Raw genomic sequence first — 12,824 nt, 5'->3', positions numbered from 1 at the left:
AATAAAATGTTGACAAAATTTTCTATAGAAATAAAATTTTGGACAAAATTTTCTATATAAATAAAATTTTTGACAAAATTTTCTATAGAAATAAAATTTTGACAAAATTTTCTATAGAAATAAAATTTTGACAAAATAACATTTTGAAAAAATTTTCTAAATAAATTTTCTAATAAAAAAATTTCTAAAGAAATAAAATTAAAAAAAAAAATCTATAGAACTAAAATGTTTATAACATTTTCTATTAAAATAAAATTTTGACAAAATTTTCTCTAAAAATAAAATTTTGACAAAATTTATATAGAAATAAAATTTTGAAAAATTGTTCTATAGAAATAAAATTTTGTACAAAATTTTATATTAAAATAAAATTCTAACAAATTTTTTACTAAAAGAAAATTCTGACAAAATTTTTTATAAAAATAAAATTCTGACAAAATTTTCGATAGAAATAACATTTTGTCAAACTTTTCTATAGAAACAACATTTTGACAAATAACAATAAAATTTTGACAAAATTTGCTATAGAAATAAACTTTTGAGAAAATTTTATATTTTAATAAAATTCTGGCAAAACTTTCTACAAAATAAAATTCTGACAAAATTAAAAAAAAAACTAAATTTTGACAACATTTTCTATAGAAATAAAATTTCGACGAAATTTTTTATAGAAATAAAATTTAGACAAAATTTTCTATAGGAATAAATTTTTGACAAAATTTTCTATAGATATACATTTTTGACAAAATTTTCTATAGAAATAAAATTTTGATAAAATTTTCTATTAAACTAAAATTCTAACAAAATTTTTTAGAAAAATAAAATTTTCTATACAATTGACAAAATTTTCTATAGAAATAAAATGTTGACTAAATTTTCTATAGCAACAAAATTTGAACAAAATTTTCTATTAAAATAAAATTTTGACAAAATTTTCGATAGAAATAAAATGTTGACAAAATTTTCTTTAGAAAAAAAATTTTGACAAAATATTCTATAGAACTAAATTTTTTTACAAAATTTTATATTAAAATAAAATTCTGACAAAATTTTTTATAAAAAAGAAATTTTGACAAAATTTTCTATAGAAATAAAATTTTGACAAAATTTGCTATGGAAATAAAATTTTGTACAAAATTTTATATTACAATAAACTTCTGACAAAACTTAAAAAAAAACAAAATTTTGACAACATTTTCTATAAAAATAAAATTTTGACAAAATTTTCTATTGATATAAAATTTTGACAAAATTTTCTATAGAAATAAAATTTTGACAATTTTTTTTTTATAAAAATAAGAACAGTTTCTATACAAATAAAATTTTGACAAAATTTTCTATAGAAGTAAAATTTTGACTAAATTTTCTGTAGCAACAAAATTTGTACAAAATTTTCTATTAAAATAAAATGTTGACAAAATTTTCTATAGAAAGAAAATTTTGACAAAATTTTCTTAGATCTAAAATGTTGACAAAATTTTCTATAGAAAAAAATTTGGATAAAATTTTCTATAGAAATAAAATGTTGACAAAATTTTCTATAGAAAAAAAAATTGACTAAATTTTCTATTGATTTGACAAAACCTTATCAATGATACCTCACAAATACTTATGTTTACTAATTATAAAGGGGAGTTTATGGTATGATATAGACGGCCCCGCCCCACTTTCTGCTTTACTTACTTGTTTGCACTTAATGCTTAAATTCTTTAAAATTCAATATATTTAAAATTCTACCGCTGTAAACATAACAACTCTCTCTCTCTCTCTCTCTCTCTCTCTCTGCAACTACATTGCCATAATATACTTATAGGCGCATTCATTAATTATAAACCTAGGACATATAAAATTATAAAATAGAAATAGAATATTTAAATATTGAAAGTCTTCAACCTGAACAATTTATCAATGTCATGCAACATCGAAAATCCAAAAACCATTGAGGTGAAAATAAGTGTATCTAATTAATTAATTTCAAAGAGAGCTTAATGAAATAACTGAAATTGTTTATTAAATTATTTACGCATATATGTGTAAAGAGAATTCAAACGAAGTAAATAGAATAGAGAGCTGATTTTTGATGGATCCGAAAATGCGATACCCTTAAAAGGAAGATTAAAAAGAATTTTAAGGATATATTTTGTCATTTTAATATAATTAACACGTGTCTTATGTATATGAGATGGAAATCTGGGATTAGAACTAAAAAATATATGATCATTTGTGTGCTAATTGCATAACACATTAATATATGCAAACTTTATCGATATTTATTTAGTCCGATTTTTAATTTTATTAGCATTCGGGATAGGATGATTTCTAAATGTTTTTCCTGGAGTAATTAGATATTACAGTTTTCTGGACCTCAATATTGTGGGTGTATCCCTCAGTTACTATCAATTAATTTTTTTTTTTTTAAATTTATTTTTATTGTATATACAATTTTGTATTTAATTTCTAAATACTATATTGAAATACACAAAATAAGCAATTAAAACAATTTATTTCTCAAAAATACACTAAATAATCAACTAAAACAATTTAACTTTTGTTAAATTCTTGTTTGCCGAATCCTTTCGATTGTGTATCCTGAATAGTGAGCAAATATTTCCATCGAATTGTTTATTTATTTATTCTATTCTATTTTTAATTTGAATGGAAATTTTTTCCATTTCAGAATTTTTATTTCAGCAAATGGCAAACAATTAAAAAACTATTAAAATCAAATGAATGGTATTACCAAATGAATTATTTATTGTAAAACACAAACAATAAAAACCCTATATTGCATCCACAAAAAAAATTGTTGAATTTTATTTATGGGTTAACCGCAATGTCGCAAATTTGTTTGTATGGGATTTATATTAAGCTAATTTTATATACAGAGTAAAAAAAAAAAACAGTAATATTCCTCGCTTTATCAAATAAACTGTGCACAAAATTTGTCGTTGCATTTGTAACATCTGGTAAAATTAATTTAAAAGTCCATGTTGTTAAAATCAAAGTTCAAAAAATTTTAAATGCCTCACGGACAACCACTTTTTGGGACACGAGTTACTCTCAACAGCGTTACCGTTGAGAGTTTCTACAAATTCGCACACAATTTATTATTCGTGGCACAAAATGTGACTTCCATTTTCATAAAAAAATTATGTCTCTATATATCCGGGTTTTATACAGAATTTCAAACAATCTATGGAATAGTTTTTTTAATATATATAACATAAATTAACAAAAACAAGTAAGGAAAGTCTAACGTCGGCGGGGCCGACCACTTTGTAGATCTAAATTTTCGATACCATATCACATCCGTCAAATGTGTTGGGTGCTATATATAAAGGTTTATCCCAAATACATACATTTAAATATTACTCGATTTGGACAGAATTTGATAGACTTTTACAAAATCTATGGACTCAAAATTTAAGTCGGCTAATGCACTAGGGTGGAACACAATGTTAGTAAAAAAAAAAACTTCGCAAAAGTTTATTTATGATTTATCGCTCGATATATATGTATTAGAGGTTTAGGAAAATTAGAGTAATTTTTACAACTTTTCGACTAAGCAGTGGCGATTTAACAAGAAAAATGTTGGTATTTTGACAATTTTTGTCGAAATCAGAAAAACATATATATGGGACCTATATCTAAATCTGAACCGATTTCAATCAAATTTGGCACACATGACTATATTACTAATTGTACTCCAAGAGCAAAATTTCAACCAAATTGGGCCAAAACTCTGGCTTCTGGGCCATATAAGTCCATATAGGGCGAAAAATATATATGGAAGCTATATCTAAATTTGAACCGATTCCAATCAAATTTGGCACACTTGACTATACTACCAATTGTACTCCTTGTGCAAAATTTCAAGCTAATCGGGATAAAACACTGGCTTTTGGGTCCATATAAGTGCATATCGGGCGAAAGATATATATGGGAGCTATATCTAAATCTGAATCGATTTCAACCAAATTTGGCACGCATAGCTACAATGCTAAATCTACTCCCTGTGCAAAATGTCGACCAAATTGGGCCAAAACTCTGGCTTTTAGGACCAAATTAGTCCATATCGGTCGAAAGATATATATGGGAGCTATATCTAAATCTGAACCGATTTCAATCAAATTTTGCACCCTTGACTATACTACTAATTGTACTCTTAACGCAAAATTTCAACCAAATTCGGCCAAAAATCTGGCTTCTGGGGCCATATAAGTCCATATCGGTCGAAAGATATATATTGGAGCTATATCTAAATCTGAACCAATTTCAATCAAATTTTGCACACTTGACTATACGACTAAGTGTTATGTTTGTACAAAATTTCAAGCAAATCGGTATAAAACTCTGGCTGCTGGGTCCATATTAGTGCATATCGGGCGAAAGATATATATGGGAGCTATATCTAAATCTGAACCGATTTCTTCCAAAATCAATAGGGTTCTATTCTGACCCAAATTAGGAACATGTGCCAAATTTGAAGGCGATTGGACTTAAATTGCGACCTAGACTTTGATCACAAAAATGTGTTCACAGATAGACGGACGGAGGGACGGACAGACGGACATAGTTACAGTATGTCAAGAAAGTCTTTTGACATTGCCAACTATTTCAACTTCTAGAAATAATTGAAATATTAAATATTTTATTCAATTTTTAATTCTGTGGACGTATGTATACTTTGCAAAATACATAATAAAATATTTTTTTAAAATTTCATTATATTTAATTTTGGAACAAAACATAATTTTTATCCCATTGTCAAAACACTTTCTTGACAAACTGTATATCAACTCAGGGACCCACCCCGAGCATTATTGCCAAAGACACCATGTGTCTATCTCGTCTCCTTCTGGGTGTTACAAACATATGCACTAACTTATAATACCCTGTTCCACAGTGTGGCGCAGGGTATAAAAATTTAAATAAAAAAAAAATGTTCACCAACAACAAAATATGGTCATCATTTTTTGTCACTTAAGATCTTAAATAAAATGGAAATTAAAAACAAAAATATATTAAACTAAACTGTAAGCTGTGCCAGTTGACTGGCAAATTTGCCATAATTTTTTCACTTAAAAAATTTTGGAAATTTAAAAAAAAAAACTTAGATTAACTTAAACTGTAAGCTGTGGCACCTTACTGGCAAATTAGCCACATTTAGTTTTTTTTTTTTAATTTTAAGACCTTTTTTGCCACTTTTTTGTTGAGCCAGTAAATGTTATAATTTTTTACATTTTTGTGCCACCTTATTGCCATGATGTGCCACTTTTTAATGAATTCCATTTTTAGGGCACTACTTTTCGCAAACTTTTATCACGGATGATTCTTAAATTACCCATGTGATCGGTATCATTACATAAAACCAAACTAGTGTGACCAATACTATAAATTTTAGTACGTTTTCCTTCTCAAACAATATTGTCAATTGTGACGCCTAAAAATATGCAAAGAATTTTTCTGTAGCAGCTAAAGCGTGTTCTTCCATTAACTGTGGATTTCAAGGATTAATTTTTGATTAAAATGAGGTAAAATGATTGCTGGGTTTATATATTAACCCTTAAATACACAAGGTCACCGATTCCTCCAACAAAAATATATAAAATATATATATATATGTAAAATGGTAAACAGAGAACATCTGCATACCGTTTTTTTTTTTTTTAAATATATATATTAATTATTTTTTGAGAAAATAGTGGTTGTATCTAGAATAGAGATATTTTTACACTACACAGTTTTTTCTAACAACATTACTTTCAAATCTGGTAAATATTATTTAACTTCAAATTTTTAGTTTTTTGAATTTTTGGTAAAAATTTGATTTTCAATTTTAACTGCAGATAACTCAGAAGTACTAAAAATTATCCGCAAAAAGGTATTTTTAAGGAAAAGCGTTATGATATTTTAAATGCAATAAACATGACTTCATAGAATTCTGTCAACATTTTAAGACGTAAGAATTTTTTTCTGGTTGTATCTTAAAAGACACAGTGGGCATTTAAGGGTTAAAAAAACTCGTCTCCATAATTTCATAGAAAAAAAAACTGAGAAAAATACTTATTTGTCTTTATAGGAAAGTGGACACGGTTTGCTTCTCAAACAACATTGATATCCAATGGACAAAAGGGACGCCTGAAAACATGCAAAGAAATTTTCTTTCAATGAAATTGATATAAATTGATTGCTGGGTTTATTTATTTAAAATAAAATCAAGAAACAACATGACCCCAATTGTTATGCCTGAAAATATGCAAACATTTTCGGTAGTAGCTAACCCGGGTTCTCTCATAAACTGTTAATTTCATGGATTAATTTTCGATGAAATTGAGAATTGATTGCTGGGTTTATTTATTTAAAAAAAAACACGACCCCATAATTACATAGAAAAAAATCTTTAAAAAATCATTTAGTTCGTAGTTTTTCTTAATGAAAGAAGTGCCAAATTTTTTGAATCCAAGATTTGACAAAACTAATAGTCGTCATATATATTTTTGCACTTTTAATTGAGAGAATTAAAATAAAAAGAGTACCTACCTCAAAACTAAATCTTCATTAAAATATTTTACTACTACTTACAGGCTTTGCCTATAATTTCGTTTCGAAAAAATGTATTTTGTTGTTGACTGTACTTAACATACAGTATTCTGTTATAGCATCAAAGGTAGAGCATAACTAAAAGTCGCCTTTGCCAAATTTTATGTTTTTGTCTATATTTATTTGTTTTACATTACAAATATTTGAATTTAGTTTTAATTTATAACAATAAAAAATTAATTTGAATAAATTGTTGCATTTTGCTAATTTAATACAAAAAAAAAACATTTGAAACACTTTTACGTTTTGCTTGAGTGGTGTAGATAATTGAAATTTATAGTCAAATGCTCTCGGCATTATAAAGTAGGTGTGTGTAAACTCAAAAATTTGAAAGCATAATGCAATTCCTCCTAGGCATATTTAAATAAAACTTGTTTGCCATGTTAACTATTACAGTTAACATTCTTAAACTTGTTTTATATTAATATAAATAATTTTTATTTCCTTTTTATTGGTTTATATTCAGTTTGTAGAAACTGAAACATACACTGACAAATATTGATTTAATATGAAAGATTGTTGAACCCAAATTAAATTACTCAAAAATTTGAAAGCATAATGCAATTCTTCCTAGACATATTTAAATAAAACTTGTTTGATATATTATCTATTACAGTTAAAATTTGTAAACTTGTTTTTTATTATGTAACTAATTTTTATTTCCCATTTATAAGTTTAAATTCAGTTCATAGAAACTGAAACATACACTGAAAAATATTGATTTAATATGAAATATTGTTTAACCTAAATTAAATTACACACAACTTATGTATGAAGAACAACTTTTGTTTTTTTTTTTTATAAAGACAGCTCATAATTTTTGTTTTAAGAAGAAAATTTTGTAAAAATTTTTTTTCTATTGAAAATTTTATTTTTATAGAAAATTTTACCAAAATTTTATTTCTATAGAAAATTTTGGCAAAATGTTATTCCTACAGAAACTTTTGTCAAAATTGTATTTCTGTAGAAAATGTTCTTAAAATTTTATTTCTATGGAAAATGTTGTAAAAATTTTATTTCTATAGAAAATTTTGTCAAAAATTTATTTCTATAGACAAATTTGTCTAAATTTTATTTCTAAAGAAAATTTTGTCAAAATTTTATTTCTATAGAACATTTTGTCCAAATTTTATTCCTACAAAAACTTTTGTTAAAATTGTATATCTATAGAAAATTTTGTCAAAATTTAGTTCGTCAGAAAATTTTATTAAAATTTAATTTCTATAGAAAAATTTCCCAAAAATAAAGAAAGCTCATATTTTTTTTTAAGAAAATTTTGTAAAAATTTTATTTCTATTGAAAATTTTGTCAAAATTTTTTTTTTTAGAATATTTTGTCAAAGTTTTATTTCTATAGAAAATTTTGTCAAAATTTATTTCTATAGAAAATTATTTCAAAATTTTATTTCTATAGAAAATTTTGTCAAAATTGTATTTCTGTAGAAAATGTTCTTAAAATTTTATTTCTATGGAAAATGTTGTCAAAATTTTATTTCAATAGAAAATTTTGTCAAAATTGTATTGCTATAGAAAATTTCGTCAACATTTTATTTCTATAGAAAATTTTGTCAAAATTTTATTTCTATAGAAAATTTTGTCAAAATTTTATTTCTATAGAAAATTTTGTCAAAATTTTATTTCTATAGAAACTTTGTCAAATTATGATTTTTATAAAGATTTTGTCAAAATTCTATTCCTATACAAATTTTTATCAAAATATTATTTCTCTAGAAATTTCAAAATTTTATTTCTATAGAAAATTTTGTCATGATTATATTTCTATAAAAAATTGTGTCAAAAAAATTTTCTCGAAATTTTATTTTTATGAAAAATGTTCTCAAAATTTAATTTTTGTACAGAATTTTGTCAAAATTTTATTTCTATAGAAAATTTTGTAAAAATTTTATTTCTATGGAAAATTTTATTTCTATAGAAAATTTTGTCAAAATTTTATTTCTATAGAAAATTATGTCAAATTATTATTTCTATAAAGATTTTGTCAAAATTTTATTCTGTAATAAATTTTTATCAAAATATTATTTCTCTAGAAATTTCAAAATGTTTTTTCTTTAGGAAATTTAGTCAACATTTTATTTTTTATAAATTATAAAAATTATTAAAATTTTATTTCTATAGAAAACTTTTTCAATATTATATTTCTATAGAAAATTTTATTAAAATTGTATTTCTCTGGAAAATTTTCTGAAAATTTTATTTTTATGAAAAATGTTCTCAAAAGTTAATTTTTGTACAGAATTTTGTCAAAACTTTATTTCTATAGTAAATTTTGTCAAAATTTTATTTCTATTATTTTTTCTGTACAGATGTTGTCAAAATTTTATTCTTATGCAAATTTTTATCAAAATATTATTTCTCTCAAAATTTCAAAATTTTAATTCCATAGAAAATTTAGTCAACATTTTATTGTTTATAAATTATAAATTTTATCAAAATTTTATTTCTATAGAAAATTTTTTCAAGATTATATTTCTATAAAAAATTGTGTCAAAATTTTAATTCCGTATAAAATTTTATCACAATTTTATTTCAATAGAAAATTTCGTCAAAATTTTATTTCAATAGAAAATTTCGTCAAAATTTTATTTCTATCGAAAATTTCCTCAAAATTTTATTTCTACAGAAAATTTTTCCAAAATTTTAATGTTATAGAAAATGTTGTTAAAATTCTATTTCTATAGAAAATTTTTTCAAAATACTTTACTTCTATAGAAAATTTTGTTAAAATTTTATTTTTATAAAAATATTTTCTCAAAATTGTATTTCAAAAAAATGTTGTCAAAATTTTTTCCATAGAAAATTCTATCAAAATTTTATTTATGTAGAAAATTTTGACAAAATTTTATTTCTATAGAAAATTTTGTCAAAATTCTATTTCTATAGAAAACTTTTTCAAAATACTTTACTTCTATAGAAAATTTTGTCAAAATTTTAGTTTTATAAAAATTATTCTCAAAATTGTATTTCTAAAAAAATGTTGTCAAAATTTTTTCCATAGAAAATTCTGTCAAATTTTTTATTTATGTAGAAAATTTTGACAAAATTTTATTTCTGTAGAAAATTTTGTCAAAATTTTATTTCTATAGAAAATTTTGTCAAAATTTTATTTTTATAGAAAATTTTATGGCACAGGAGTTTATAATTAATTTGGGCTGAAATCTATCCCCCATACTCAATCATCTACTAAATTAGTCTTAATCCAATTGCTTTAGTTGCTAGTACTTAATATTTGTTATTTGTTGTAATTTTTTATTATACTAATTATTAAAAATAATAAATAACTAAATTGGTTTATTTTGATTTAATAAAAAATCACTTATACTAAAACTGAAATCATGTAAACATGACATATTTGTTTAATCCTATTAAGTGCCACATGTATATCCATAACCTTCGCGAAAAATGTAGCATAGTAAATGTTTTTTGCTATATTTAATCCCTGAAAATAATAGTTTGCGTTTTATTCTGAATATTGAAAACATACATTAAGCGGAATATTTGTATATATACGTATATATATTTTTTTTTGCAAATATTTTTTATTTCCTGTACAATTTTGCTACAACTTTAATTCAATTGTGCTATAGAACAAATTGTAAACAATTTCAGTTTATTTGTTTTTTTTTTTATTTAATTTGCTTTCTATGTTAATTGCTTTCACAGATGTTTTTTTATTGATATTTCAGACTAGTGTTCGCAGGTTGGCGATTTTCCCCCAATTTTAAGGTTTAACACGCTGGGTGAACTTTCAGCGGATATATTTACCTTGGAAAGGGATGGATTTTTAGGGGTAATAAATAAATTTTAAATTTCAAATATTTTTGGGAATTGTTTTAAATTTCAAGTATATTTGGAAATTGTTGTACCTGTTTTTTAAATTTAACATGTTATTAAAATTTCTACTTTACAACAATTTAAAATTTGGAAGAGCATTTTGTACCTATTTACATTCCTAGGATTATATTCATACCCTCCACCATATTTTTATTCCGGTTTGAATCTTGAATATTTTCATGAAGTATTAATAATTTTATTTATATATTTTTTCACAATTTCAGTATTTGAACATTTGTTTCAATCACTTCATTTCATTACCACACCTTTGAACAATAATATTTCGATTATAATATAGTAAGGTAATATATAACACATTTATTTCATTTATTCAAAACAAAAATTCCACAATAAAAAATATATCCGTAAAAACTCTTTCGAATATAATCTCACAAATAGAGACACGTTGAAACTAAAACTTAAAGCCAAAGTATCCACCTACATTCGCCTTGAATTACAGAACAGAAAACCACTATGTATTTAATTGAGCTCTATTTTGTAATACTAAAACACCTAAGATTTTAGATTTAAACATTTTTTTTCGTCTCTCACGTTTCTGTGTCAGGTTTCAATTACCTGCACAAATGACAACAACACAAAACACGTTCTTAGTGGATTTTTTAAATTCACTTTCCGATTTTGTTTACTCGAATTTACCGAATCATTTGAATGCTGGCTATTAACTAGCTCGATTCTTTTTGGATTCGAGTATGCTGTTTGTGAGGCCAAGTACTCATTATTATTTAAATATTTTTTGTTTATATATTTTTTGTTGTGTTTTTATTTTTTTATTTTCTCATATTGGATTTAATTTTTATTTCTTTTTTTATTTCTTGATAAGCTTGATCAAATATAATGTTGTGATGATGCCGTGATGTGGTATAATACCTACGATAGCCATCGTCAACGTTTGAGAGTAGACGATAGCTTAGATGATGCGATCTGAGGAAACCCCCCACAGAATGGCAAAACAAATTATATTATAATAAAATCGAGACACAAGTTCGGTAACAATGAATTAATGATATATTATTAAAACTAGCATAATAACAAAGGGTCTATTAACATAAAATAGGGTTATATATTAACATAGGTACTTTAGTTTTATTAAAAAAATTTAGTTAATACCATAAAATATAGTTCTTAATCATAAGGAAGACATTATTTAAGCTTTAGTTGTCAGTGCGTTTTTTTATACCCTCCACCATAGGATGGGGGGTATATTAACTTTATCATTCCGTTTGTAACACATCGAAATATTGCTCTGAGACCCCATAAAGTATATATATTCTGGGTCGTGGTGAAATTCTGAGTCGATCTGAGCATGTCCGTCTGTCCGTCTGTTGAAATTACGCAAACTTCCTAACAAAAAAAGCTATCGACTTGAAACTTGGTACAAGTAGTTGTTATTGATGTAGGTCGGATGGTATTGCAAATGTGCCATATCGGTCCACGTTTACGTATAGCCCCCATATAAACCGACGCTCAGATTTGGCTTACGGAGCCTCTTGGAGGAGCAAAATTCATCCGATCCGGTTGAAATTTGGTATATGGTGTTAGTAGATGGTCTCTAACAACCATGCAAAAATTGCTCCACATCGGTCCATAATTATATATAGCCCCCATCATTGGCGGAGCTAGAAATTTTCTCTGGGGGGGGGGGGGCTATGCCCCCCCAGACATCCCTCGAAATTTTGTCGAAATTTCCGAAGCGATAAATTACCCCTATTGATAAAACTATACATCCTCAATTTTATTGCGGTGTTAAAGGCAATATGCAGCAAAATCAATCAAAAACAAAAAAAACTCAATCACAAAAATTAGTTGTATCAATTAATTTTTTAATTGGCTTTGATGATTGATACTATCATTTTTTTTTTTTTGATTGAATACATTTCAATTAAAAACAAGTAAGTAAAATCTAAAGTCGGGCGGAGCCGACTATATTATACCCTTCACCACTATGTAGACAAACATTTGGGTTACCATCTCAACTACTTAAAATTTGCTGGGAGCTATATAAAGGTTTGCATTTCCAGATACAAATACTTTTAATGGAAACAATTTTTTGTACTTCTACAAAAACTCTAGAATTAAAATTTAAATCGGCTAACGCCCTGGGATGATACACAATGTAAGTAAAAAATATGGGAAATATGAAGCGAGAGAAATTTTAATGCAATTGTACAAAAGAGATTTTTAATTTTTCAGGCGATACATATGTATTCGAGATATAGGACAATTAGAGTAATATTTACAATTTTTGCTACTCAGCAATGGCGATTTTACAAGGATATTGGTTAGATCTCGCCATGATATGTGTAGGGCGACTTGGAGCCTTATTTAAAACTCATCCGTTCTGTGGAAATT

At 24.9% G+C, this 12,824-nt stretch overlaps 1 protein-coding gene across 7 annotated transcripts in view; it reads right to left on the bottom strand.

Moving 5' to 3' along the window:
- The window catches only part of LOC142240278 (UNC93-like protein), a 195,305-nt gene extending 184,148 nt beyond the window's left edge, over nucleotides 1-11,157 (bottom strand). The window contains exon 1 of one of the 7 annotated variants that reach the window (XM_075311970.1): nucleotides 11,031-11,157. The gene's annotated coding sequence lies outside the window, so the exon portion shown is untranslated. Of the gene's footprint in view, nucleotides 1-10,385; nucleotides 10,495-10,560; nucleotides 10,673-10,720; nucleotides 10,873-10,896; nucleotides 11,002-11,030 lie in introns of those variants that run through there. The other 6 variants (XM_075311972.1, XM_075311969.1, XM_075311976.1 and 3 more) reach the window with 6 other exon arrangements.
- Between the last annotated feature and the right edge of the window lie 1,667 nt (nucleotides 11,158-12,824).

This window comes from Haematobia irritans, chromosome 5 (assembly GCF_050003625.1).
Source record: "Haematobia irritans isolate KBUSLIRL chromosome 5, ASM5000362v1, whole genome shotgun sequence".
Classification (NCBI taxonomy): Eukaryota; Metazoa; Arthropoda; class Insecta; order Diptera; family Muscidae; genus Haematobia; species Haematobia irritans.
The sequence above is the reverse complement of the archived record's forward strand: the minus strand, read 5'-3'. Positions and strand labels throughout refer to the sequence as shown.